The sequence below is a fragment of the Enhydra lutris genome, unplaced genomic scaffold, assembly GCF_002288905.1.
Source record: "Enhydra lutris kenyoni isolate GAN:26980312 unplaced genomic scaffold, ASM228890v2 scaffoldscaffold14, whole genome shotgun sequence".
NCBI lineage: Eukaryota > Metazoa > Chordata > Mammalia > Carnivora > Mustelidae > Enhydra > Enhydra lutris.
Window position 1 is genome coordinate 44,761,170 of NW_019154098.1, and position 27,273 is coordinate 44,788,442.

Sequence of the window (27,273 nt, forward strand, 5' to 3'; positions counted from 1 at the left end):
AATTCATAATAGAAAAGAAATAAGGAAAGAAAGGGAAGAAGAAAGGAGAGGAAAGAAGGGAGAGAAGGAGGAATTGGAATGTTTATGCATTGTTGGTGAAAATGTAAAATGGTGCAGCCACTGTGGGAAACAGTTTTGTGGTCTCTCAATAGGTTAACCACAAAATTACTATATGATCCAGCAATTCCACTCTCCAAAGAATGAAAAAGAGGTGTTCAAACAAAAACCTGGACATGAGTGTTCAGAGCAGCTTTATTCACACAAGCCAAAGGGTGGGAACAGCCCAAATGTCCATCCACTGAAGAATGGACAAACTAAATGCATAGCCATGTGATGGGATATCCCTTGGCCACAGGAAGGAATGAGATACTGATCCACACCTCAAAATGAATGAACCTGGAAAACATTCTTTACATAACTGAAATAAGCCAGACACAAAGGACAAATATGTATGATTCCACTTACATGAAATCCACTAGAGAAAGAAAGCTGATTTGCAGTTGCCAGGGACAAGGGAGAGAGGGAAAAAGGAGGGGTGACTTAATGAGTACATGGTTTCTCTGAAGTGATGAAAAAATTTTGAAACTACATAGGAATGATAGTTGCAGAACATTGTGAATACACTCTGTGCCACTAAACTGTTCGTTTCTACATGGTTAAAATCACAAATTTGGTGTTATTTAACCACAACATTTACTTATTTTTTAAAGAGATTTATTTACTTGAAGGAGAGAGAGAAAGAGAGAGAAATGGCAGAGGGAGAGAGGGAAAGAAAATCTCAAGCAGACTCTTCACCAAGTGTGGAGGCTGATGAGGCCTTGATGCCAGGACCTTGAGATCATGACCTGAACTGAAATCAAGAGTAGGACACTTAATGGACTGAGCCTCCCAGGCAACCCAACTGCAACATTTAAAAAGGCCAAGAAGGGGCTCTACTGGGTGTAAAGCCTGCTTAAGATTCTCTCTCTCTCTCCCTTCCCCCACCACTTACCAGTGTGTGATCTCTCTAAATACAAAGATAAATAAAATTTAAAAAAATTAAAAGTCAAAGAAAAAATTAAGAGGAATAATCATTATTGGAGAGGGTTTATATCACCAGGTTGGGTATTATAAAATTACAAAAACTAACTGAATATTGTACACATGCTGGAATAAATGGTAGATTAATGGAGCAGAATATAAATCCTCCATATTAATGTTTATCGTGTTTAAATATTTAGTATGGGGGCGGGCATCTGGCTGGCTCAGTCAGTAGAGCACATGACTCTTGATCTCCATGAGGGGCATAGGGCTTACATAAAAAAAGTTCAAAAAGTATTTAGTACATAATAAAGCTAGTTTTAAAATTGGAGGACATTTTTGATTATTTTATAAATGATTATGGGGTGATTGCTGGATAATCAATTGGTTAAAAAATAAGTATAAAAATGAAAACTTAACATTAAAAATATATTATAAATAAAAAGGTTTGACTAAAATAATGAAATATACAATTATTTAAAAATTCTATACAGTGGAATCAAAAGGTAAAAGACAAATGAGAAATGATTTGTAACATATATGACAAAGTCTTGTTATCCTTGAAAGATAATGAGATGCTTAGAAAAGGAAATTTAAGACATTTTGATGTGGGTTACAGCATAAATTCTTTTTGCTATTCCTTTAGGAACGACAACAAAAAAGTGAGTTGGTTTTCCGTTATTCTTAGCATCCCATGCACCACACAGTTGGTTCCAAACATCTTCCTTTCTCTGTCAATCCCACAAAATTACCTCCTCAAATGAGAGAAGATATAGTCTTTTCTCATTTCTGCCTTTTCTCCAGTCTTCCTGGGTATGTCCTTCCTTCATTTGGGTAGGTTTGTCCCTTCCAACCTTCTTGGCACGAGCATTGGTCTTTACGCAGGAGGACCTGCCCACCTCCCCAGCGGTGTGACTAATTCAAGCCATTGTTCATACAGCAAACACAACAGAGTGGAAACTAAAACAAGAGAGAAAAAAATGTGTTAACATCACATGGAGACAGCAGCTCGAAGACTATTTTGAGCACTCTTTCATGATTTTTGTAGTTCATTGGAAGGAGGTGGGCACAGGAGGTTAATGTCCTGAAATAAAATAGGTATAGGCTTGGGGCCATTATTTTTCTTTTCTTTCTCTCTTTCTTTCTTTCTTTTCTTTTTTTTTTTTTTTTTTTTTTGTTGTTGTTCTCTTTGTCCCACTCCACCACATCAAGAATTTATACACATTCATGAGGTCAACCCACTGATTTCAGACCAGTGAGACTTATTATCACACCATTTGATTATGAGGAAATGGTGTTCCGACCAGTGAAAAAATACTCAACATTGCAAATCAAGAATGCAAGCTAAAATTCTAATATTAAGTAGAAAAATTATTGAAATTAAATCAGATTTAAGCAAGACTTCAGTAAACAAGTGTATGAGTGGAGAGCCATCGTATTTTGATATTCCTGTTGATGTGAGAGAATTAAAATTAATTCTTTCCTTCTCCTCATGAATCCTATTATAATCAGTATTTACTTCATATCCGTACGCTTTTGTGGAGTAATATATTGTCTTAAATTTAATCAGAGTATGATTATGCCACCTGAATAGACTAAGTTCCTCTGGGGCAGAGACATAGTATAATATTTTTATCACTTCTACAGTGAAGCCCTCTTTTCCTTTGGTCTCCAATGTTTCCCTTGGTTGTGCTCAACCACGTCTAACATCACTGGAAAATTCTTCTGGCAAACTAGAGTACTTGTGTTTCTGAAATGCTTGATAGGAAAACTGATCTAGCAGCATGTCAGTGCCAAGCAAAATCTATTCGGCATTTGTTTGATGTGTGTGCTATTCATAGTGGCGGTTACTAGATAGATGTATGACTCAATCTACAGATTTAATGTTTCAGTAGGTGCCCTTTAGTTTCATCAGGCACCATGTTGTTCTAGCAGTTTTCTTTTAACAGAGTTGTGGGGAAAAATATATATATATTTCTCACGCAGGCTTTATATCTTGTTATTTTTCTGTCTCTTTTATTCTTCAACCTGTCTTGTTTTGCATTTTATTGACTAATTTTTTTGATGTGGTGATCATTTTTCTAGGCAGTTGAATGTGGTTCAGAAGTCACAAAGCCACTGAAATTACCAACCTTCTATTTTCAATTTATCTGTGTGACTGCCTGCTCGAAAGAGTATTCCATTTAATTCTATTAAGAATTGAGGAAGGAGGGCGCCTGGGTGGCTCAGTGGGTTAAGCCGCTGCCTTCGGCTCAGGTCATGATCTCAGGGTCCTGGGATCGAGTCCCACATCGGGCTCTCTGCTCAGCAGGGAGCCTGCTTCCCTCTCTCTCTCTCTCTGCCTGCCTCTCTGTCTACTTGTGATCTCTCTCTGTCAAATAAATAAATAAAATCTTTAAAAAAAAAAAAAAAAAGAATTGAGGAAGGAGAAGGTGGGGAATTATTTGTAGAAGCTGCAAAAACCATATGCTGCAATCCAAAGAAAAAGTTCTATTCTTTTATCACTTATAGTAGAAGGTTTGAGAAAAGACCAGTTAGTAAAAGATACAGATATCAGAAACACTGCAGAAATCAAGAGTTGTTCCAAGAAGATGGCATGGGATATGTTGTTTGCAAAAGTGTCCTGAACACATTTTCAGGAGCACAGCTATTACATAAAACAACCTGTAGTGAATTTTTCTTTTTTCCAGTTTTATTGTTGGCAGATTATGTCTCCTCTAAATTAAAAATATCCTGAAAGAAACTGTTTTACAAGTGAAATGACAGAAGTAATTCACCTTCTAAAATTGTCTTATTTTATACCATTTTGTGTCATAAGCTAACAAACACGACTTAATATGCTTTAAGTCATCAACTGGTCAGGAAGACAAAATTAGTTTCCGAAGGTTAAAAATGAATGTTTTGCCTGTCCATTCCTGGTAGATGTGAACTAGTCTTTATAAATCAAAGTAAAATTTGAACTTGTTAGTTTCAAAAAGTATTTTTTTCCCATATATGCTATATTAAAAAAAAAGACAACGTACTTGAATGCAAATCATGACAGACAGTTACATCTGAGATGTAAGAAAAATTCTGGCATTATGAGGGTGTCAACATAATCAGTAAAAAATTATTTTTGATGACATGAAGAGGAAAAGTGTTAGCAGAATGAGAAGAATTTTTGAACAGCAGATACACAGCAAAGTCCTTTCCCCTTGTCTGCCAAATGCACCCACACTTGTCATCAGTGAATGCAATTAAATTTTTTTTTTTTTTTTTTTTTTACAATACGGAAGAGACTTTTGGCAGTCAATGAGGGCTAATTTTTTTCTTCACTTGTACACCCCTTTTAGCCACTGTGAAGATGTGAGCTGAAAAGATGCTCATAGCGTTGACTTTGTCCCTTAAGTATGAATTTATGAACAAATGGAGGCAGAACTCGGGAAATTGAAAGAGATCGTACACCATTTACATATGAACACAACCTCAGCTGAGAGCTGAAATCACTTAAGGGTAAAATCCTTTCTTCTAGTATTCCCACGTGCATTTTTTAGACAAACAAAATTTTAATTTTTGGACAAAAAGAGACAAAATAAAAATCTCTTCATGACCTCCTTAGGTGACAAATAGCATAAAAACATGAGACTTGCAATCTGTAAAGTATACTCCGAGAATTCCTTGGCAAGAATGTATATATAGTACCTTTTTTTTTTTTAAGATTTTTATTTATTTATTTGACAGAGTTCACAAGTAGGCAGAGAGAGAGAGAGAGAGAGAGAGGAAGAACCAGGCTCCCTGCTGAGCAGAGAGCCCGATGTGGGGCTTGATCCCAGGACCCTGAGATCATGACCTGAGCTGAAGGCAGAGGCTTTAACCCACTGAGCCACCCAGGCACCCTATAGTACCTTTTAATGCATATTCACGTTTGTTATCTTCCAGGAATCTCAGGTAAACATTGTGAGAGGTTGCAGTTTTGTAAATGTCACGTGCATTCTCCATTGGTCTGTGATCACTTCAATGGGAAAACAATAACAACAACAACAATAAACAAAAAAACCCACTAAAGCCTGGTGGTGTCAAATCTCAGTCTCTTTTGCTCCTAGTACCTCACCACAGACACACAGACACATGCACACAATACTTTCCAAGTGATTTGGCAGAGTGAGAATGAGAATATTTTGAAATGATAAAACCATGAATCAATGGAGCTCTCTGGTCTTTATAGTCAACTGATTAATTCATATAGAAAAAAACTGACTTTGAAAGGCTAGGTATGCTAACACAGGAACCTGTTTTTATGCAGCTCGGGTGGTTACTAATACTGTTCATATTGTGGCAAAATAGAAAATATTTAGTTTGTAACTGGAGTTCAAATTTACCATTTAAAGGAATCAAGCTCTCTCTCTCATCTCCTATCCCTGAGTTTTCAAGATACTTACACGGCAAATATTTTCATCTAATTACTTAAGTGCCTCCAAGCCAGTCTTTGGTGAACTATCACCGAAAACAAAATCCTGTATTGCAGGGCACCTTGGTGGCTCAGTGGGTTAAGCCTCTGCCTTTGGCTCAGGTCATGATCTCAGGGTCCTGGGATTAAGCCCTGCATCAGGCTCTCTGTTCAGCAGGGAGCCTGCTTCCCCTCTCTCTCTGCCTGCCTCTCTGCCTACTTACGATCTCTCTCTCTCTCAAATAAATAAATAAAATCTTTTTTTTTTTTTTTAAGATTTTATTTATTTATTTGACAGAGAGAGATCACAAGTAGAGAGGCAGGCAGAGAGAGAGAGAGAGAGAGGGAAGAAGGCTCCCTGCTGAGCAGAGAGCCCGATGCGGGACTCGATCCCAGGATCCTGAGATCATGACCTGAGCCGAAGGCAGCGGCTTAACCCACTGAGCCACCCAGGTGCCCTAAATAAATAAAATCTTAAAAAAAAAAAATCCTGTATTGCTAGCATTAGTTAAGTCACCCTCTTGGGAGAAAATACATTTCAATGAAATAATTTGCACCTATCTTCCCATCAATGATATTATAACATGGAATCAACAGAATGCCAGTTCTAATTTAAATGCTTCATTTAACCTTTCAAAGGCAGCTGGGTCGAGCTGGGTGAGCATCACTGGACACTGCACAAGTGAGCCAAACCAACTTCAGACAGGGAACTAGCCAACATGGGAACTGGGCACACTAAAATCAGGGCCACAGTCTTGTCAATATTTTTAGCAGCCTCATCATGGTGGTGTCCAGACTAGAAAGATTCTGTGTGGGTGGCCTCATATTGGCGGCCATTTCTTTCCTTCTCTTGTTCTCAGTGTCTCTGCTCTTCAGACTCTCTTTTTTCCTTGTCTTACAATGATGATACAATGTTGCATCAACCCTGAGTTCTAAGACAGTGGTTTCACGCAAGCTCCTCCCTGTTCTGTGTCTTCTAGTAACAGGAATAGCACAGTGAGGACCGCATAGTAAGCAAAGTACAGAACTAGGAGTCCTCACCAAGTAGGCTTACCATTATTCTTGATTTTTTTTTCTGATTTTTGTTCGTTTGTTTTTTCCCTAGCTCTACCATTTAGATGGAGGGCAAAATAACACAGGGGTCTTTAGAAGGCAGAAGAGAAAACTTAAAAAAAAAAATTATGGAATGGTATTAAGGGAAGATTTGAGGGTTTGTGAAGAACAGATATTACCTAGAAAACAGAAAATGTACTCCTTGCCCTATTTTGCTAAATATTAATTACCATCTGCAGTATTGGATCTAATTATGCTGCATTTCCAATAAGGAACAATTGGAGAAGTGAAAAATAGAAATTTGATTGATTTGTTTTGTGTTCTCATCTACTGCATAGTGGTTTCTTTAATATAAACAAGATGTTTTTAATAATTGTATCAGAAAGAAGAACACATGGAATTTGAGGAACTCAACTAGATTTTGGCAAAGCTCGGGGAATCTGTTCTTTTTCTTTATCAGTTGAAGACATACCCTAATCACGGGATAATATATCCAAAGTGAACAATGCAGCTATATATCTGATTGCTTGGAATCTCATTAAAATTACTTGGCTATGTTTTAGTCTTAATTTCTTACAAATGTGATTAGGGTATGATAGGGTTAATCATTTAAATTATTTTAGAACATGTTTACAAATCTTTAACCCCAAAATTAATATTTTTATTCAATTAGTGAGTCACATTATTAGATACTGGCTTCTTTCTGTCTTATAAATGAAGTAGTTGAGAGTTTCACCGTCATACAATGAATGTATGTACAGAGGTGAGGGCCACTCAAAAACCTCATATAATTATTTCTGCTTCTGAATTGATAAATTCAGTCTCTCACCTGCTAGTTATTATCCCTTACCTGAAATGATCATTTAAAATGCGTTAACAGCATATTGTATGTTTGATGCTATTCAAGGCAGATATTCAGCCCTTCAATGTATAAATAAGACCCACAAAATGAATTAGACAGAAATGACACATGCCAGACCCTGACAGGTGAGCAGTGATTAGGTTTATGTTAGCATTACATTGCTTTTGCTATTTTATGATGTAATTTTTCCTAATTATAAAAACATGGGGAAAAGTTGGAAATAGAAATATAAAGAATGGGAAAGTAAATTACCTCAATCACATCACCTAGGCATAACTCTGTTAACATCTTGGTGTATTTCATTTTAGTATTTTTAGTGCATATTTATAAATAAGCAACTTAATATATGGACAATTTTATTTTATTTATTAATAGTTAATTTTTATGTATTAGTTATGTAATTTATCATGCCTTTTATTAACATTCACAAATAAAAATTTTAAAAATTGACCCATGAGTCAAAAGGGTCTTTTAGCTCTTAATGCATATCATCTAACTAATTGCTAGGAAGACTGCATTAATTAATAACTCTTCCACTAATGAAATCTTGCCATTTGCGACAACGTGGATGGAATTAGAGGGTATTATGCTTAGCGAAATAAGTCAATTGGAGAAAGACAATTACCATATGATCTCCCTGATATGAGGAAGTAGAGATGAAACGTGGGGGATTTGGAGGGTAGGAAAAGAATAAATGAAACAAGATGGGATCGGAAGGGAGGCAAACCATAAGAGACTCTTAATGTTTCAAAACAAACTGAAGGGGGCCTGGGGAAGGTGGGTAGGGAGAGGGTGGTGGGGTTATGGACATTGGGGAGGGTATGTGCTATGGTGAGTGCTGTGAAGTGTGTAAACCTGGCGATTCACAGACCTGTACCCCTGGGGCTAATAATACATTATATGTTTATTTAAAAAAAAAAAACAAACAAAAAACCAAACCCTTCCACTATCCTATGAGAGCACTTGCCTCACTAAATCCTTACCAGCAGAGAGTATTACTAGTTTTATAAATGTTGCCAATTCAATATGTAGAGAATGGTATTTCCTTTTTTTTTCTTTTTAAAAGATTTTATTTATTTGTTTGACACAGAGAGAGAGAGCACAAGCAGGGGGAGCGGCAGAGGGAGATGGAGAAGTAGGCTCCCCACTGAGCAGGATGTGGGACTACATCCAAGGATCCTTGTATCATGACCTGAGCTGATGACAGACGCTTACCCGACTAAGCCACCCAGGTGCCCTGAAGGACGGTATTTCAATATTGTTTCAATTTCTTTGAAAAAAATGCTTAATTCCTTTGATTTTTAATTTTTTAAAAAATTTATGTACTTATTTTAGAGAGAGCACACCAGATTGGGAGGAAGGGCAGAGGGAGAGAATCTCGAGTTGAGAACCCGAGGCTGGGCTCAATCCCACCACCCTGAGATTATGACTTGAGCTAAAATCTAGAGTTGGATACTTAATTGACTGAGACACCCAGGTGCCCTTTCTTTTAATTTCTTTTAAGAGTGTTTTGTTCTTTTTTTTTTTTTCTTGCCTACATTTTTCTTAGGATGTAAGAGTTTTTTAAAATCAATTTTTATAATCTCTATACTATAATCTCTATTTTGTAATCTCTGTATTAATTAAGGGTATTAAATCCCAATCAGATTGAGTTTTGTAAGTTTTTCCAATTTTTTTTTTTACATTTTTTAACATACATTAAATTTAAAACTTTTATGCAGTGAAATTCTTTGGTCTTTGTTACTTTTATTTTTTTCTTTGCACTGTGATGAGTTGCTTATTTATTTATATTTGCTTCTTTTATGTTATTTTGTTTTGATTTTAAAGAGAATGCTTAAAACATTTGCACATTAAATTCGTGCTATTTCAATTTTAGTCTCTATGTTCTGAGATGAGCACATAATCTTGTTTTCTTATAGTTTATTATTCTGTTTTTCTTTACATTTAACTCTGTTATCCATTTGGAATTAATTTTGTTGAGAATCTATATTGACTTTTTCTTAATTAGCCAAATTTGTTAAACATAATATGTTAGTCCATTTTTCCTTTGGTTTCCATTCTTTTGTTATATGTTAGATTCTTACATATGTACATGAAATATCTGATGTAGGCCTGTCCCATTCCAGTCACCTCTCTGCAGATTCTTGTGATAACGCAATGCTATTTTAATCACTGGAGATTTATAAATATATTTCAATATCTGTCAAGGCAAGTTCCTTTGATTACTCTTCTTTTTCTTATTTATGGTTTAATGAATTTTAGAATTATTTTATAAAAAATAAAATAATTTTTTTAAAGATTTTTATTTATTTGTTTGACAGACAGAGATCACAAGTAGGCAGAGAGGCAGGCAAAGAGAGAGATTGCAGGAAGCAGGCTCTCCGCTGAGCAGAGAGCCCGATGAGGGGCTCGATCCCAGAACCCTGGGATCATGACCTGAGCCGAAGACAGAGGCTTTAACCCACTGAGCCACCCAGGCACCCCAAATTTTGGTTTTGATTGGAATCTTGGTAAGCGTATTTGTGGTATTTGGGTCATCTTACTCGGGAATATCATGTGTTTCTCCACGTATTCATAACTTTTTATATTTCCTTTGGTAGAGTTTATTAGTTACCTTCATATGGGTCTTCAAAAAGTCATACTACTAAAACCACTAAACAGTTCAATTTTTAATATCTAATGAAAGACCTCTTTTAAAGCACTTTAAAATTTTCAATAATTTTTGCCACCAGTAATCTGTCTTTCCACTTAGCTCATGGCTACATTCTCCTTTATTATTTCCTAATTATTCCTAAATAATTTCCTAATAATTTCCTAATTATTTCATGTGACATAATTTTTGGTTCTTTGACTAAATTAAATACTTTCTTTGGATAGAAGCAATGTTATATACTGTTTATGTACTACATGTAGTAATGTCTGCATCACGAATTCTTCAGCTGTTTCCTGGGATCCAACCACGTATGAGGTACTGTGCTAAGCCCAGGTACTTCAGCAAACAAGTCCACCAGCGGAGCTTTGAGTTTAGTATGTGAGAGAGATTTTTAAACAACTAATTAAAAACCTGAATTTGAAAAGTGATAACTCAGGCACCTGAGTGGCTCAGTCGTTAGGTGTCTGCCTTCAGCTCAGGTCATGATCCCAGGCTCCTGGGATTGAGCCTTGCATTGGGGTCCCTACTCTGTGGGAAGCCTGCTTCTCCCTCTCCAACTCCCCCTGTTTGTGTTCCCTCTCTGGTTGTCTCTCTCTGCCAAATAAATAAATAAATAAATAAAAATAAAATAAAATAAGAAAAGTGATAATTAATAGAAAGGAGTTCCTCAGGCTACTATGAAAAAACACAAAATGGAGGTTTAAGTCTGGAGTGTCTAAGAAGACTTCCTTTTAGAAGGGACTTTTACCTGAGTTTTGGAAGATGAATATGTGTTAATTTAGTGAAGGAAATTGATTCCAAACATAAAGAAAAGAATAACTAAGAGCTTAGCATTGATTGAGAATTTATTATGTATCAGAAATTGTGCTAAATACCATATATGTGTATTATTTTTTAATCTAACCATCTCCAGTTATCAATAAGGAAACTGAGGCACAGAGAGGATAAGCAACTTACAGCTAATGGGTAATGGGTACAAATCCAGTGTGGCTCCAGAATTCATACTCTTAACTCATATGCTGTCTGGTCTCTCAATATAGGCTCTGACATGAGAAGATGCCTTTCACGTCCGTGGATCTAAAATAGGTGTGGAGTGTGGGCAGCTGAGTAAAATGGAACCGGCTGAGAGTGCTGAGTCACTCAGAGATCAGAGTGAATTTGTAGACCATGGTAAAGATTTTGTTCCTTTGCCCTAGAAGCACTCAGAGATCATTGATTGGTATTCGTTAGGAAGATGACAAGGTCATATTAGCACTTAAAAAATATTTCTCTGGTTGTGGTCTGAAGACTGGATTCAAGGAGGTGGAATGAGTGCAGAGAAAACAGTTTGGGAAATCTTTCAGCAGCACAAGCTAGAGATGAGGGTAGTTGAAAGTGGGGAAATAGTGGTGAAGCTAGAAAGAAGAATGACTTTGAGATGTATTTTGGAGCCACAGTGAAATGAGTTTTTGAGAAGTTGGAATATAAGAATGATTAAAAGAGACCTATCAAGCACATTTGAGGCACAGACATTAGTGTGCCTCATGGTGACAATGACCAAAATGAGGGTCACTTATCTGTTCTAGGAATAGAAAGAAAACAAATGTATGTGCTATGGTGAGTGCTGTGAAGTGTGTAAACCTGGCGATTCACAGACCTGTACCCCTGGGGCTAATAATACATTATATGTTTATTTAAAAAAAAAAAACAAACAAAAAACCAAACCCTTCCACTATCCTATGAGAGCACTTGCCTCACTAAATCCTTACCAGCAGAGAGTATTACTAGTTTTATAAATGTTGCCAATTCAATATGTAGAGAATGGTATTTCCTTTTTTTTTCTTTTTAAAAGATTTTATTTATTTGTTTGACACAGAGAGAGAGAGCACAAGCAGGGGGAGCGGCAGAGGGAGATGGAGAAGTAGGCTCCCCACTGAGCAGGATGTGGGACTACATCCAAGGATCCTTGTATCATGACCTGAGCTGATGACAGACGCTTACCCGACTAAGCCACCCAGGTGCCCTGAAGGACGGTATTTCAATATTGTTTCAATTTCTTTGAAAAAAATGCTTAATTCCTTTGATTTTTAATTTTTTAAAAAATTTATGTACTTATTTTAGAGAGAGCACACCAGATTGGGAGGAAGGGCAGAGGGAGAGAATCTCGAGTTGAGAACCCGAGGCTGGGCTCAATCCCACCACCCTGAGATTATGACTTGAGCTAAAATCTAGAGTTGGATACTTAATTGACTGAGACACCCAGGTGCCCTTTCTTTTAATTTCTTTTAAGAGTGTTTTGTTCTTTTTTTTTTTTTCTTGCCTACATTTTTCTTAGGATGTAAGAGTTTTTTAAAATCAATTTTTATAATCTCTATACTATAATCTCTATTTTGTAATCTCTGTATTAATTAAGGGTATTAAATCCCAATCAGATTGAGTTTTGTAAGTTTTTCCAATTTTTTTTTTTACATTTTTTAACATACATTAAATTTAAAACTTTTATGCAGTGAAATTCTTTGGTCTTTGTTACTTTTATTTTTTTCTTTGCACTGTGATGAGTTGCTTATTTATTTATATTTGCTTCTTTTATGTTATTTTGTTTTGATTTTAAAGAGAATGCTTAAAACATTTGCACATTAAATTCGTGCTATTTCAATTTTAGTCTCTATGTTCTGAGATGAGCACATAATCTTGTTTTCTTATAGTTTATTATTCTGTTTTTCTTTACATTTAACTCTGTTATCCATTTGGAATTAATTTTGTTGAGAATCTATATTGACTTTTTCTTAATTAGCCAAATTTGTTAAACATAATATGTTAGTCCATTTTTCCTTTGGTTTCCATTCTTTTGTTATATGTTAGATTCTTACATATGTACATGAAATATCTGATGTAGGCCTGTCCCATTCCAGTCACCTCTCTGCAGATTCTTGTGATAACGCAATGCTATTTTAATCACTGGAGATTTATAAATATATTTCAATATCTGTCAAGGCAAGTTCCTTTGATTACTCTTCTTTTTCTTATTTATGGTTTAATGAATTTTAGAATTATTTTATAAAAAATAAAATAATTTTTTTAAAGATTTTTATTTATTTGTTTGACAGACAGAGATCACAAGTAGGCAGAGAGGCAGGCAAAGAGAGAGATTGCAGGAAGCAGGCTCTCCGCTGAGCAGAGAGCCCGATGAGGGGCTCGATCCCAGAACCCTGGGATCATGACCTGAGCCGAAGACAGAGGCTTTAACCCACTGAGCCACCCAGGCACCCCAAATTTTGGTTTTGATTGGAATCTTGGTAAGCGTATTTGTGGTATTTGGGTCATCTTACTCGGGAATATCATGTGTTTCTCCACGTATTCATAACTTTTTATATTTCCTTTGGTAGAGTTTATTAGTTACCTTCATATGGGTCTTCAAAAAGTCATACTACTAAAACCACTAAACAGTTCAATTTTTAATATCTAATGAAAGACCTCTTTTAAAGCACTTTAAAATTTTCAATAATTTTTGCCACCAGTAATCTGTCTTTCCACTTAGCTCATGGCTACATTCTCCTTTATTATTTCCTAATTATTCCTAAATAATTTCCTAATAATTTCCTAATTATTTCATGTGACATAATTTTTGGTTCTTTGACTAAATTAAATACTTTCTTTGGATAGAAGCAATGTTATATACTGTTTATGTACTACATGTAGTAATGTCTGCATCACGAATTCTTCAGCTGTTTCCTGGGATCCAACCACGTATGAGGTACTGTGCTAAGCCCAGGTACTTCAGCAAACAAGTCCACCAGCGGAGCTTTGAGTTTAGTATGTGAGAGAGATTTTTAAACAACTAATTAAAAACCTGAATTTGAAAAGTGATAACTCAGGCACCTGAGTGGCTCAGTCGTTAGGTGTCTGCCTTCAGCTCAGGTCATGATCCCAGGCTCCTGGGATTGAGCCTTGCATTGGGGTCCCTACTCTGTGGGAAGCCTGCTTCTCCCTCTCCAACTCCCCCTGTTTGTGTTCCCTCTCTGGTTGTCTCTCTCTGCCAAATAAATAAATAAATAAATAAAAATAAAATAAAATAAGAAAAGTGATAATTAATAGAAAGGAGTTCCTCAGGCTACTATGAAAAAACACAAAATGGAGGTTTAAGTCTGGAGTGTCTAAGAAGACTTCCTTTTAGAAGGGACTTTTACCTGAGTTTTGGAAGATGAATATGTGTTAATTTAGTGAAGGAAATTGATTCCAAACATAAAGAAAAGAATAACTAAGAGCTTAGCATTGATTGAGAATTTATTATGTATCAGAAATTGTGCTAAATACCATATATGTGTATTATTTTTTAATCTAACCATCTCCAGTTATCAATAAGGAAACTGAGGCACAGAGAGGATAAGCAACTTACAGCTAATGGGTAATGGGTACAAATCCAGTGTGGCTCCAGAATTCATACTCTTAACTCATATGCTGTCTGGTCTCTCAATATAGGCTCTGACATGAGAAGATGCTTTTCACGTCCGTGGATCTAAAATAGGTGTGGAGTGTGGGCAGCTGAGTAAAATGGAACCGGCTGAGAGTGCTGAGTCACTCAGAGATCAGAGTGAATTTGTAGACCATGGTAAAGATTTTGTTCCTTTGCCCTAGAAGCACTCAGAGATCATTGATTGGTATTCGTTAGGAAGATGACAAGGTCATATTAGCACTTAAAAAATATTTCTCTGGTTGTGGTCTGAAGACTGGATTCAAGGAGGTGGAATGAGTGCAGAGAAAACAGTTTGGGAAATCTTTCAGCAGCACAAGCTAGAGATGAGGGTAGTTGAAAGTGGGGAAATAGTGGTGAAGCTAGAAAGAAGAATGACTTTGAGATGTATTTTGGAGCCACAGTGAAATGAGTTTTTGAGAAGTTGGAATATAAGAATGATTAAAAGAGACCTATCAAGCACATTTGAGGCACAGACATTAGTGTGCCTCATGGTGACAATGACCAAAATGAGGGTCACTTATCTGTTCTAGGAATAGAAAGAAAACAAATGAAAGAAAGAAAGAAAGAAAGAAAGAAAGAAAGAAAGAAAGAAAGAAAGAAAGAAACCTGAGTTTTCCCCTCTAGGAAAATTAAAAAAAAATTTTTTTTGGTCTCTGATTTTCAGTTTCACTATCATGTCCCTGGATGTGTTTTTCTCAATTTTTATCAGGATTCTTGAATCTGTGCTTTGATATTTTTTGCCAACTTTGGAAAAGTTATTGGTCATTATCCCTCTCGGATACTGCTTCTGACCTGTGGTCTCTCTTCTCTTTCTGGAACTCCAATTACATGTATTTTAGACCTTTTAATTTATGTCCTTTCTGCATAATCTCTCTTTTTTTCTTTACAGCTTCTGTCTAGATACTTTTTCCCCCATCTTCCAAATAACAAATGCTCTCCTCGGCTGAGTTTATCTTACTGTTAAATCTACTGTGTCAGTAATTACATTATTGCCTCTCAGCTCCAAACCCACCCTTCTGTACTCTGCTTTGCGATGCCGAACGGAGACTCTGCAAACCACCTTTCTGTTTTGTCAGCGGGTTCTACACTAGGATGTGACAAGAGGCAGCACTAGAGGGACAGGGAAAGTTTAGAGGAGGAAGAAGGGAGTTGTTTCTCCTGTTTGTCTCTTATGGGCTTCCTATGAGATTTTTTTTCCTCCAAGCAGATTTTTGAGCATTACTATCAGCCATGTTTCTTGAAGTGCTTTCCTGTACTATTGCTGAACGTGGTTTGCCATTTTTTCATCTCTTGCAGAATTACCTTCATTGTTCTTCCCTCAGAGACCTCAAAATCTCAGAAATTTAAGTCCCAAGCTCAGAGACACCAGACCAGCACGCAAGTGCCTCCTCTTTGGAGGGCTGAGTTTTATCTCTGCATGGCTCTTCCTCTAAGTTTCTAAGTTTTAGTCATTTCAGTGTCTTCTCTTTGATTCACTATCCCAGCTATATGTGTGGTAGTCAATTCTTGAAGTTTTGTATTTCAGAGTTCTTATCCTACTCTTTCACCTACTTCATACATTACCTAAGTAATACATTTATACCTCATTAATAACTCTTCATATTAAATTCTCTCTATCCAAATTACTGGTAGTTGTTTTCTCTCCTGGATCCTGACCATTACATCCACCTATTGGGTTCTTATTTTCAGTTGTAATCCTCATTACTAAAAATAGCATTTGATTTTTTAAAAATAATTTTCACTTTCCTGCTGAAATTGTTCATTTCCTCATCTACTATCCTTGTACAAAAGCTCATATTTTTAAGAGACTATGTCTGGTGCTTACAATATTTCAATATCTTAAATCACATGTGGGTCTATTTCTACTACCTGTTTTGTTTACATGCTTGTTTAGCTTGTTTGTATTTGATTATTAGCTCTTATCTCCTGGTATGTCTTGTAATTTTTAATTTAATGACAAATATCATATGTAAACATTTGTAGAGACAATTGGAGTCTCTGGATGTGTTCTTTTCTAGATGCTTTATGCTACCGTGTCAAACAGTTAGAGTCAAGTGGGTCATCTCAGTCCAATCAGGATTGAGCTGACCCAAATATAGGTTTCAACCTCTTTAGGACTGAGCTTTTTTGGGTTTGCCTTTATTTTTAAGGTGTAACCTTCAGGGGTCTCAACTAAAAGCTAGGATATTCACATTGATGACCCTCCTTTCATAATGGGTCCTGAACTCGTTTCCTACCTCAGCCCTGTGAAACATCCAGGCATTTTGTTCACCTTCACAGTTTCTCAGTTTCTACTTGAGAATCAGCAGCTTCCCTGAGGGGTGCTGAGCATTGGGCTCACTTCTCTGCTTTTCTTCCCTCTGAGATGTCAAGCTGTCACTGCCTTGTTAACTCTCTTGTGCCTTCAGTCAGATTTTCAAAAAATATATACACATTTTATCTAGGTTTAGGAATGTTTTTTACCCTACTTAGTAGTTGTGTGTGTGTTTTGTTTAGTTTGTTTTTGTTTTGTGCAAAAAGTCCCCATTATACTAACCAGGTCAGAGAGTATCTCTTTGAACAAAAGAGTAAATAAAACATTGAAATATTATTTTACTAAAAGAAAATGTCATTTCTCTTTCTTATCTCATTCTGATGGACTCATGACTTATGGAAAGGAGAGGCCCCTCTTGGTCTTCTTACAATGGCTCTTCTAATCTCAATGTTACCATCCAGAGTGAATCCTCAAGGTACTTTTACTTCCAAGCAAAGATAATTTTTTTAGGGACTATGAAATCATTTATTGGAAGGACTTTTGTTCTTGCTACAATAGTAGAGTCAACAATGATCACATTTATCTCCTGATTCTGGCTTGTAGTCAAAAAAGACATAAGAAATGATTTGCACATGTGCAAGGTGATAGTTTTCAGCCTTTATTTGCAACTCATCAATAACTTATTTTGGTTTCCCAAATTTGCCTAAACATAAAAGTATGCCTCTCATTTTCTTGATAGAAACTCAGACCTCCTCCTTGGAAATTGTTCATCAGTAAGTCTGGACTGTGCTCTAACAAATCTTCTGAGTAGATAAATTTGGGAAATACTGATATGGTTATTATTATATCACAAAAAAGCCAATGAACAACTACAGCAGCTTTAAAAAAAATCACTAAATATAGTAAAGGAATGATACTGACCTTCCATATTACTTTAATATTAGGCAAATTTTCAGTTTGAGTGAAGCCTTGTTGTACATACATCTCTGATTAGAGAAATAAGGTAATTATCTTTATAATTTAAGTTACTGTCATGTCCTCCCTTCACAACTCCCCTCTCACCCCACCAAAATCCATTAAGGCAAAAATATATTCTTAAAGGAAATGTTTGTTTGGGAAGGTGAAAAAGTAGTAGAAAGGTGACTGGTGAATAAAGATGGGAAGAAATTCTTTTGATAATTTAAATAAATTTATGTCATGTATATGCATATAGAATTTTGTACCTCTCTGAGTAATAATATATACATTTGAGATATTTGCAATCAATAGTGTTGCATGTTAAATCATATAAGATGAATTTGCATGTATTTCTAAGCTTCTAGCAATGCAGCATTATTAATTTTCAGCCACAGTAATAACTAATCAATTACATTTATCATTAAGATGTGAGTCTATTATAAATCTGCTATAGTATTGACACACATGTTTCCCAAAGAATTTAGAAATGTAAGTTGCAGTATCCACAAGAGGTGGGATCTTATTATTTAACCCATGAGTTGGAAATTTTCGCTGATATGAAAATAAGACACAAAATGAACCGAGGCAGTTCTTTCTCTTCTTACTTACTGATCTGTTTGCAATGCTACTTAATTATCTGGGTAACACAGGTTTATTTATACTCTTGTCACCTCTTATTCAAGTTCAGTTCCTTACAATCCTGCAAATATGTCTTATAACCTAGAATCTGGTTAGAAGTCTCCCATAGAGAAATTGTATGTGGTTTGTAACTGAGAGACATTTTAAAAAGTGAAAGAGTTAATGTAGTTATTTTGAAAGAACTCTATTAATATGAGCTTTACATGAATTTTCAAAAACAAATTTGGGTCAATGGAGAGACCTTTGCTGTTATAATCAAATAGTCAAAGGCTAGAAGATCATTTTACCCTCAGTGAAGTCATGCAGCCTTGGGATATAGGAAGTATTGAAAATGAAGCAAAAGTTGGTCAAGTTTAAGGTATTTAAGTTAGTTGGAAAGGACTTTTACAAATTTTAGTGGCCAAATAAGTGAAATATCGAGTCAAGTAACCTAGCCAATGTGGGTCAGGGTTCAAGCTTTTATGAATAGATAAAAGAAGTTTCTGGCATGAAAGGGCCATAGGCCACATAGCATCTTCTTTAAGTCACAGAGTCACCGACATAGCAATTATAAATAGCGTTCACTGTGTTCCTGCAAGGTCATGGATGAGAATCCAATTAGCATTTGAGCTGAAATCTCTTGCTTGGTATGCTAGTTTAGGCATCCGAGGTGGTCTCCTCTTCAATTGCTTGAGATGACAAAGTTGTTTCCTTAGTTCTTTAACATCTTCAAGCCTGGAAAATTTTAGAATTAAGCATAAAAAGTGTTTAAGAGACCGAAACACATTTTTCACTCTTTTACTTCATTCAGTTTTTTTCTCAAATATAGTCTCATGACAGATCCTGGATTTTCCTGTTCCTTCCTTCACAGTGTATTCCTTCACTGTGCTTTATTTTTCTTCATAGCACTTATTACCATTTACATTATTATTTTATATATTTATTTATATTATTTGACTATATCTGCCTATTGGAATGTAAATTCCTTGAAGGTGTGAACTTTAAGTTTGTTCATTACTATATCCCCAGCATATAGAACAGTGTGCCTGGCACACGATAAATTGTTGTTAAATGAGTAAATATACCCCTTGGAGTCACTGAAGAAATGAGTCCTCACCTGTCAGATTTCTAAAGAAATCTGAGCAGGCTAAAAATGAAGAAATAATTCCTTTGCATTATGGTGTCTTTGACATTGCAGAAGAGCATTTTTGTTTTGAACAGTATTTACTCCAACAATTAGCCTTTCTTTTCTTACAGTATTTTCATTCTAAAAGATATGGTAGAGATGGTACTTTTGTATTCTGGTCACCCACCAAACAAGATAAACAAACAAACTTATTAAAAACCTTATAATATTCTAGACACTTTGTCAGTTTGCCTTGGTGGTCTAGATTTGAAGGTGAATGACATGTTCTTGTCCTCAAGAGGTTTCCAGTTCTGTAGGGAAGGCAGCAAGAAAATCTACATTTAGAACATGGTGCAAGAAGACTGATAAGACATTTGTACAGAGGTCTAGGGGAGTTCAGAAGTAGCACACATAATCTAGACCAGAAGTTTTTTTTTTTTTTTTTTTGGCTTTGCATTTTTATTTTTATTATTTTTTTTATTTTATTTTTTATAAATATATAATATATTTTTATCCCCAGGGGTACAGGTCTGTGAATCGCCAGGTTTACACACTTCACAGCACTCACCATAGCACATACCCTCCCCAATGTCCATAATCCCACCCCCCTCCCAACCCCCCTCCCCCCATCAACCCTCAGTTTGTTTTGTGAGATTAAGAGTCACTTTAGACCAGAAGTTTAAGTGAAGATTTGTTACAATGGATGTCACTTACACTCAGCGTTGACAGATAAATATTATAAAATGAAAGTAATATTAAAAGTCATCATTTTTTGAAGATTTTATTTATTTATTTGACAGATAAAGATTATAAGTAGGGGCAGAGAGGCAGGCAGAGAGAGAGGAGGAAGCAGGCTCCCCGCTGATCAGAGAGACCGATGTGGGGCTAGATCCCAGGACCCTGGGATCATGACCCGAGATGAAGGCAGAGGCTTTAGCCCATTGAGTCACCCAGGTGCCCCAAAAGTCATCATTTGTTGATCATTCATTACATACCAGGCAATATATAACCCCTATGTCATTGTGTCTTTCCAAGAAACCTGATATACAAATATTATTATTATTATTATTATTATTATTATTATTATTAGTTAGTTATAGATGTGGAAAGTGTATTTAGAAGTATTTAGTGGGTAACTTGTGTGTAACTTGTCCAAGATTTCATAGGTGGTAAGTGGCAGAATGGAGAGCTGCAGGGAGGTGATGAGACTAGGACAAAGGAAGCATTTGCAAAATTGAAAGCATAACAGAGCATTATAAGGCAGCCGCTGATGGGATTGATGCAGGTATGCTCTGGAAGGTGAAAGAAGGGTTTTGATATAATGTTAGAGAAGAAGAGCAGGGTCAGATCATGATGGATAAGGGTCACTCCCAGGATTCTGAAGTTTATACTGAAGTCTGACCCTAGTATTTCAAAGCATTGTTAATTGTCTAGACTGATCTGCACAGAAATTTGTGGAAAGTTCTGAGATATGAGATATTTTCCTTACTCTGTCTGAGAAAATATCTGAGATATTCTCTTTACTCTAGTGGTTTCTCACTCCTTAGAGTAGGAGACTAATGTAAACAAGTGTTTTGTCTCTAGGTTTGTGAAAAGGACTGAAAAGAAAGGAAAGAGAGGTTTAAAAGGGTTTGAAAAACAGTGTTTCCACAAAAAACTTGCTCCCTGTCATGATTTTTAAGATGTAATAAATTGTCCAGGAAGCAATATTTACTTTCAGTCCACCATGCGTCAGAGAATGGGCTTGGATTTTCTCAGTATCTCACTGACCCTTACAATTATCCTGCAAAGTAGAAATATTATCTCCATTTTCTGGATGAGAAAACTGAGCGCACAGACCGAGATAACTTGCCAAAGGTCACACGGTGAATCAATGCCAAAGCCAGATTTTAAACTTATGTCAAGAATTAAGCTTTTTCTAGCTTAAGCTGCTTTAATCTCTAAATACAGTATTTTAAAATACTTTAAGGTTATAACTTAATAAGGGATCATACAATCAATTTAGTGGCTCTTAACTAGCATTGAAGAAAGAAAATGAAATGCAGAGAACAGAATAAAATAAAATAGAAAGTATCAGAGCACATCAGCATTGGTTGAAATTGTTGTCTTGGTTAGACATATATTTCTGTGTGCCGATGTGTGACAGGAAGTGTACTTCTCACTATTGTCTGAGGTTTTAATAAAAAGTTTGAAAAACCCATCCAGTGAAATAGGATCAGAGCACACCTACTATATTACCTCATTCCTACTATCTTCCTATCAAAGTTGAATGTTCGTCGGTAACTGATGGACAAGTCGCACCTCCCAGCAAGGGTAGAAGAGGAAGGAGAGGCAGAAAGCTCTATGAGAGCTGAGGAAGGACAGCTGACAAGTTTCCTTCCTCTTTTCACTGGAAGGCCAGCTGTCAGGGCTTCTTTAATTTAACCCTTCATCCGCCATATTGAGGGAAAAATACTCCGTAGCAATTACTCTTTCAAGAGAAAGTGTATGAGATTCATGTATTGATGTAACAAAGTGAGGGGCATTCTTCACCCCTGGATTTTTGTCTGTAATGGGAGGGAAAAAGGAATAACATGTGAAATTGAAGTGTACGTGTATGTTAATATTCACACTTATTGAACACATGTGCCTATGCAGATTTATTATCTCTACTGTATATAATTATATATAAAATCCAACTTAACTTCATGTGTATGGTGTTAAGTCACAATCTGTTTCTCTTTGGAACCCCATTCTGTGTACAAACATTTTTACAACACATGTGGATTAGTGGTGGGAGTAGATAGTTTAAAAATGTTATGTTAAAGCAACAACTTAAGTCAGCATGTTAAAGGAATGTGAAAATCAAAATAGTACTGTAATTCCTCTGCTAGTGGAAATCCTAAAATGTGGGGACATATAGATTTCTTTATATGTATACAAATGTCCCATCTGTTGTTGATTTCTCCAGGAAGAATCTTAGATACACTCAATTTCTCAATAAATATTATTTTGCTTTTTAGCAAAGAAAATTAACTACTTACCTAGCAAAAAAGAGATATGAATTTACTATTTTGCCTCTTTTATATTCACATATTAGTGCTAGTGCTGCTTTGGTGAACCTAGATTTCATTCTGTAGCACAGACAGATTTTATAAGTCTAAATAAATTATTGAAACTAGGTAGTTGGATTAATTCCATTTGGGTTTCTGACTAGTCAGGTTTTAGAGTCCTAAAGGACAGCAAATGTAATTGAATAGTGTCAAGCATTTCCAAATGCACAATGACACCAATCATAGTGGACTTAGCTATGTTGAAATAAACAATCCCATATGTATGTCACTCACATCAGAAGCTATTTAAATATATTCAAACCAAGTCTTTCCACAGTGTCGCTTACTATAAATTAATACAGAAAGTCCTCAGAATGCTTGGCCAGTGGCACGGAAACTGACACAGTAAACATTTGTTTACTGTTCTTAGATTGCATACATTGCACATTGGTCGTGTGCAGTCATTACTGTTGGGCTAATTTTGCTTTTCCTGAGCAAGGATAAAGAATTATGTATTGGACCTGGCAGTCATGGTGCCTGTCAAACATACATTCTTTTTGGCTCCTACTGCCCTACCTTAAGCCCCTTGTTCAAAAGGCCAAGGCTATAATTTGTGCAAAAAAAAGAAATTTACTGTCTCAGATAACTGAGAATTAAAACTAGGGCTATATTCAAGTATGGTTGGATTTAGAAGCTCACATTTTGGACTGAATAGCTAGTGTCTATCTGTTGCCCAGCTTGGCCATGCTTTCTTCCACAGTTCGGCTTCATTTTTAGGATCCATGTGGTCACAAGATGGCAGCAGCTGCTCCAGCCTCACACCTCCTTAAGTTAAAGCCAAACAGAGAAGGGAAATGTCCTTTCTGTTTAAATATCTCTTCTGGTTATTCAAATAAAAGTCCTGAGATTAGTTCTGATTTATTCTGACTTAGTTGGCTTGAGTTAAGTGCCTATTTCTAGATCAACCTCTACAGCCAGGGGAATTCGAAATTTTGATTGGTTAGATCCAGGCCTTCTGTTCCATCCCTGGAACTTGGAGTTGAGGCCCAATTCCAAGTACATGGTTTAAAAGTTGAGAAGGTGTATTGTTCTTAGTATAAAGAGGAGTGGGATGCCAGAGCACCAGAAGCATCCACAATGCTCACATCATTTTTATTTTCGTCAAGTGAATTCAACTTTTTAAATGGGAATAGGACACTTATGTATATACACCAGTTTTAGTTTGGGGGAGGGGATGATATGGAGGAAGCTCCAATAGTCCCACCAAGTCACTTACTGCTTTGTGATCTTGGGCAAATTATAACCCCTTAAACTTTGTTCTCTCCAGTGGCAAAATGGGGATAAATTGTCTTCCTATCTGCCTCACAGCTAGTTGTGAAAACCCGAACAGGTAATGCTTATAATAAAAATCATAGTACCTCATATTTAATGAGCAGTTAATGTAGAAACTATATTGTTCAATCTCTACAATGATTCTGTATGGTAGGTACCACTACAATACTTATTTTAGATGAGAAAAAGGCTTAGAGAGATTAAGTAATTTGCCCAGCATTATAGTCATGAAATGACCGAGTCCATACCCATGCTATCTCATTACCAAGTTCATGCTCTAGCCAGCATGACACAGATAAAACGGATTATAACTGGATTCCATCAATTCTAAGATGCACCTGTTCTTCTCATTTTAACATCTTCAAAATCAGCATGCATCTCATCATCGAGGGTCAAGGGCCAATCATGACATAGTAGTTGTTGTCTGCTTATGTGTGAACTTGGTCATTGCTATTTTTCTTGTTATTTCAATGGACTCTAGGGCATGTGTTGAGTAAAAATGGTATGCAAAGTGGTATCAAACATATTACACTGTGATTTGGCTTCAAAACAGAAAGACCTAGAAACAGGGCAATGAAGCATTAATGTGATGCAGTGAAGCAAATATTCATCCCTGAAGGAAGACCCAAAATTTTGCACTTTCTAATTATGCAACAACCACATGCTTTGTGGGATCTAACAAACGAAGATGCCCCAAAGAAGAAGCTGTGTTACTTTGCTACTGATGATGTATGTTACAGGACTGCCTGCCACATGTCAAGATTTACTAAGGAAATAATGGATTGATTTTGCTTATATTTTCCTTTCTACATAGGAATATGGTGATAAATACCTAGGTCCAAATAAGTCTCAATGATACGTTTGATTTAAATAAAAATTTAAGTGTTATGTTTTAAGAAGTGCAGTGCTGCAGTTTAACTGTATTTCTTTTTTAATGCATATAAAACATTGGTGTTTCTTGCTGTTTGCAGACTCTTGGATTCTATGGAATATGGTATTATTTTATTGAGGAAATAAGAGAAAGTTCTGTATTTTGAGGTGTTTTTCTAACAGATCCATAGTGAACCAAGCATTTTCAGGATTTTGTAGTTTAAAAATTAAGTCATTAATTCTAAAATCTGAATTATTGGAAATTTGGGGGGAAACCTCAGAAAAATTACAAGTACTTTATTATTCATCTAACAAAATAAGAGAATTATATGATTGCTTAAAAGAAATAGACACAAGTACAAATTTGAGGCCAGGGAATTGCTCAACCTAGCTTTTTGTTTGTTTGTTTTGTTTGTTTGTTAACCACGAAATGAAGGGATTTGGGCTTCAAAGTATTTTGAAATTAGTTTTTAGTTTGGGGCTTAACATAACTATTTATCAGCTATATTTCTACCTTCATTTAAATAGCAAGTTTTAAAAAGTATTCTTAATCATTCACAGCTATAAGTTCATAGAGAAGAAGGAGGGATCACTTAAGTTCAGAAGCCCTTATTTCTTACCATTAATGACTCCCTTTCTTCCAAACAATTGAACTTTAAGTCACTAGACCTTTTCCCAGAACACAAATACTATAGAGAGGATATTCATACTCAACTTTAAGCATTTATTTAAAAACCCCACTTTGATCACCTTTATAGTTTTTTAAAAAAGATTTTATTTATTTATTTGAGAGAGAGAAAGAGAAAGAATGAGAGAAAGAGATCAGTGGGAGAAGCAGACTCCCCGCTTAGCAAGGAGCCGGATGCGGGACTCCATCCTCGGACTCCAGCATCATGACCTGAGCTGAAGGCAGTTGCTTAACCAACTGAGCCACCGAGGCTCCCACCTTTATAGTTTTTTAAAATTAATTAATTTGAAGATTTTATTGATTTATTTGACAGAGAGAGACACAGGGATAGAGGGAACACAGGCAGGGGGAATGGGAGAGGGAGAAGCAAGCTTCTTGCCGAGTAGGGATCCCAAAGTGGGGCTCGATCCCAGGACCCTGGGATGATGACCTGAACTGAAGGCAGACACTTAACGACAGAGCCACCCAGGTACCCCAAACCTTATAGTTTTTTAAACTGCAGAAATTTGCAAGAACATTTTATTTAGAGGCTGTGAAGTGACTGAATGAAATAAAATCAAATTTGGCTCATTATTCCACGAGGAAATCTCATTAGCAGAGGCCGGGCATTTTTCCTCGGGAGTGAACCTACTTATCACTGTTTACTGATGATCATCTAGGTCTCCAGAGGTTCAGCAGTGACAGAATCTTCTACCATTTTATCATGTTGGAAAGCAAAATATGTTTTCTTTTCTAGGAAAATGGCAATATGCTGTGGCTGCAAATCTGAGTAAATTTGATTTCTAATTAATATCTTTGGAACTCTATAGACTGACATGTTATTCTTAAGAATTCCGCCCCGCCCCTCCTCCCCCGTGCAGCTTGTAAATGAGTAATAGCAGATATGTTCTTGGAAATTCTTAGTTTTATTGCAACCAGTGCTAACTAATCTATGGATAATACCTTGCCATTATGGGATCTTGTATTATCTTGCTAAATTCTTTCATGTTCATGTTTTTCATCACTGAAGGGAAAATACAATATTTTATCTCATATAGTGGTATCCATATATTGACTTAAATCCTTTCTATTACAAAGGACTATCTGGGCTCCACTTGGTAGAAATCTACAAGGATTATGTACTGTCTGTGAGGACACTTTCCTAGTCATTCATGATGATTCATCTCCTAGTATGAGAATAGTCCTGATACAATGTGTGAAAATAAGGGTTGGACATTTGTGGCACCCTCAAAAATGGTGTAAAATACAAATTATTGGAAAGGAAGATGATTAATGGCTTGAAAACTTAAAAGGAAAACAAAAAAGAGAAAACAAGCTCTTGGCATCCTTCAGAAATTGTCAATATTGTTAGTTAAATTATTAGGTGTCTGGCTATTTTTCAAAAATTTATTAAAATATTCTGTCATGCTGACACAAACACACAGTTCATGACTTTGGTGTCAGGACATTGATTTGGGACATTTATCTTGCATTCATTAAAAAAAAAGAAAATTATCTTAAAATGTAGTCTTTCATGAGCTGTGCTTTTTATTTTGAATGGAACTTTATTTGTTTTATTACATATATACATTTATACTTTTTCTTTATCAGGATGATGAAAGCATTTACATTTAAATTCTCAAGATGGACTCCATACAGTCCTGCCAGTTAAGTGCATATTCATTCAAACCAGGGTCCCCAGCGAGCTCCAGTAAGCCCAGGCCCCTCAGTATGAATCAGCAGGAGGGAAAGATAGGTTGGGAGGCAGTCAGCAGAAGCTCATATTTGCACATGTTTATTTTCAATAATTAGGCATAGTGTTAATAGAAACATCCATTTGAAGCAAAGGCTGCTTATTTGCACAAACAGTGGAAATATGTGGTACTGAAGTTTTACTCCGAAGACTACAAAATTAACTAAGCAAGAAACAGTCAATGCAATGTAAATTCA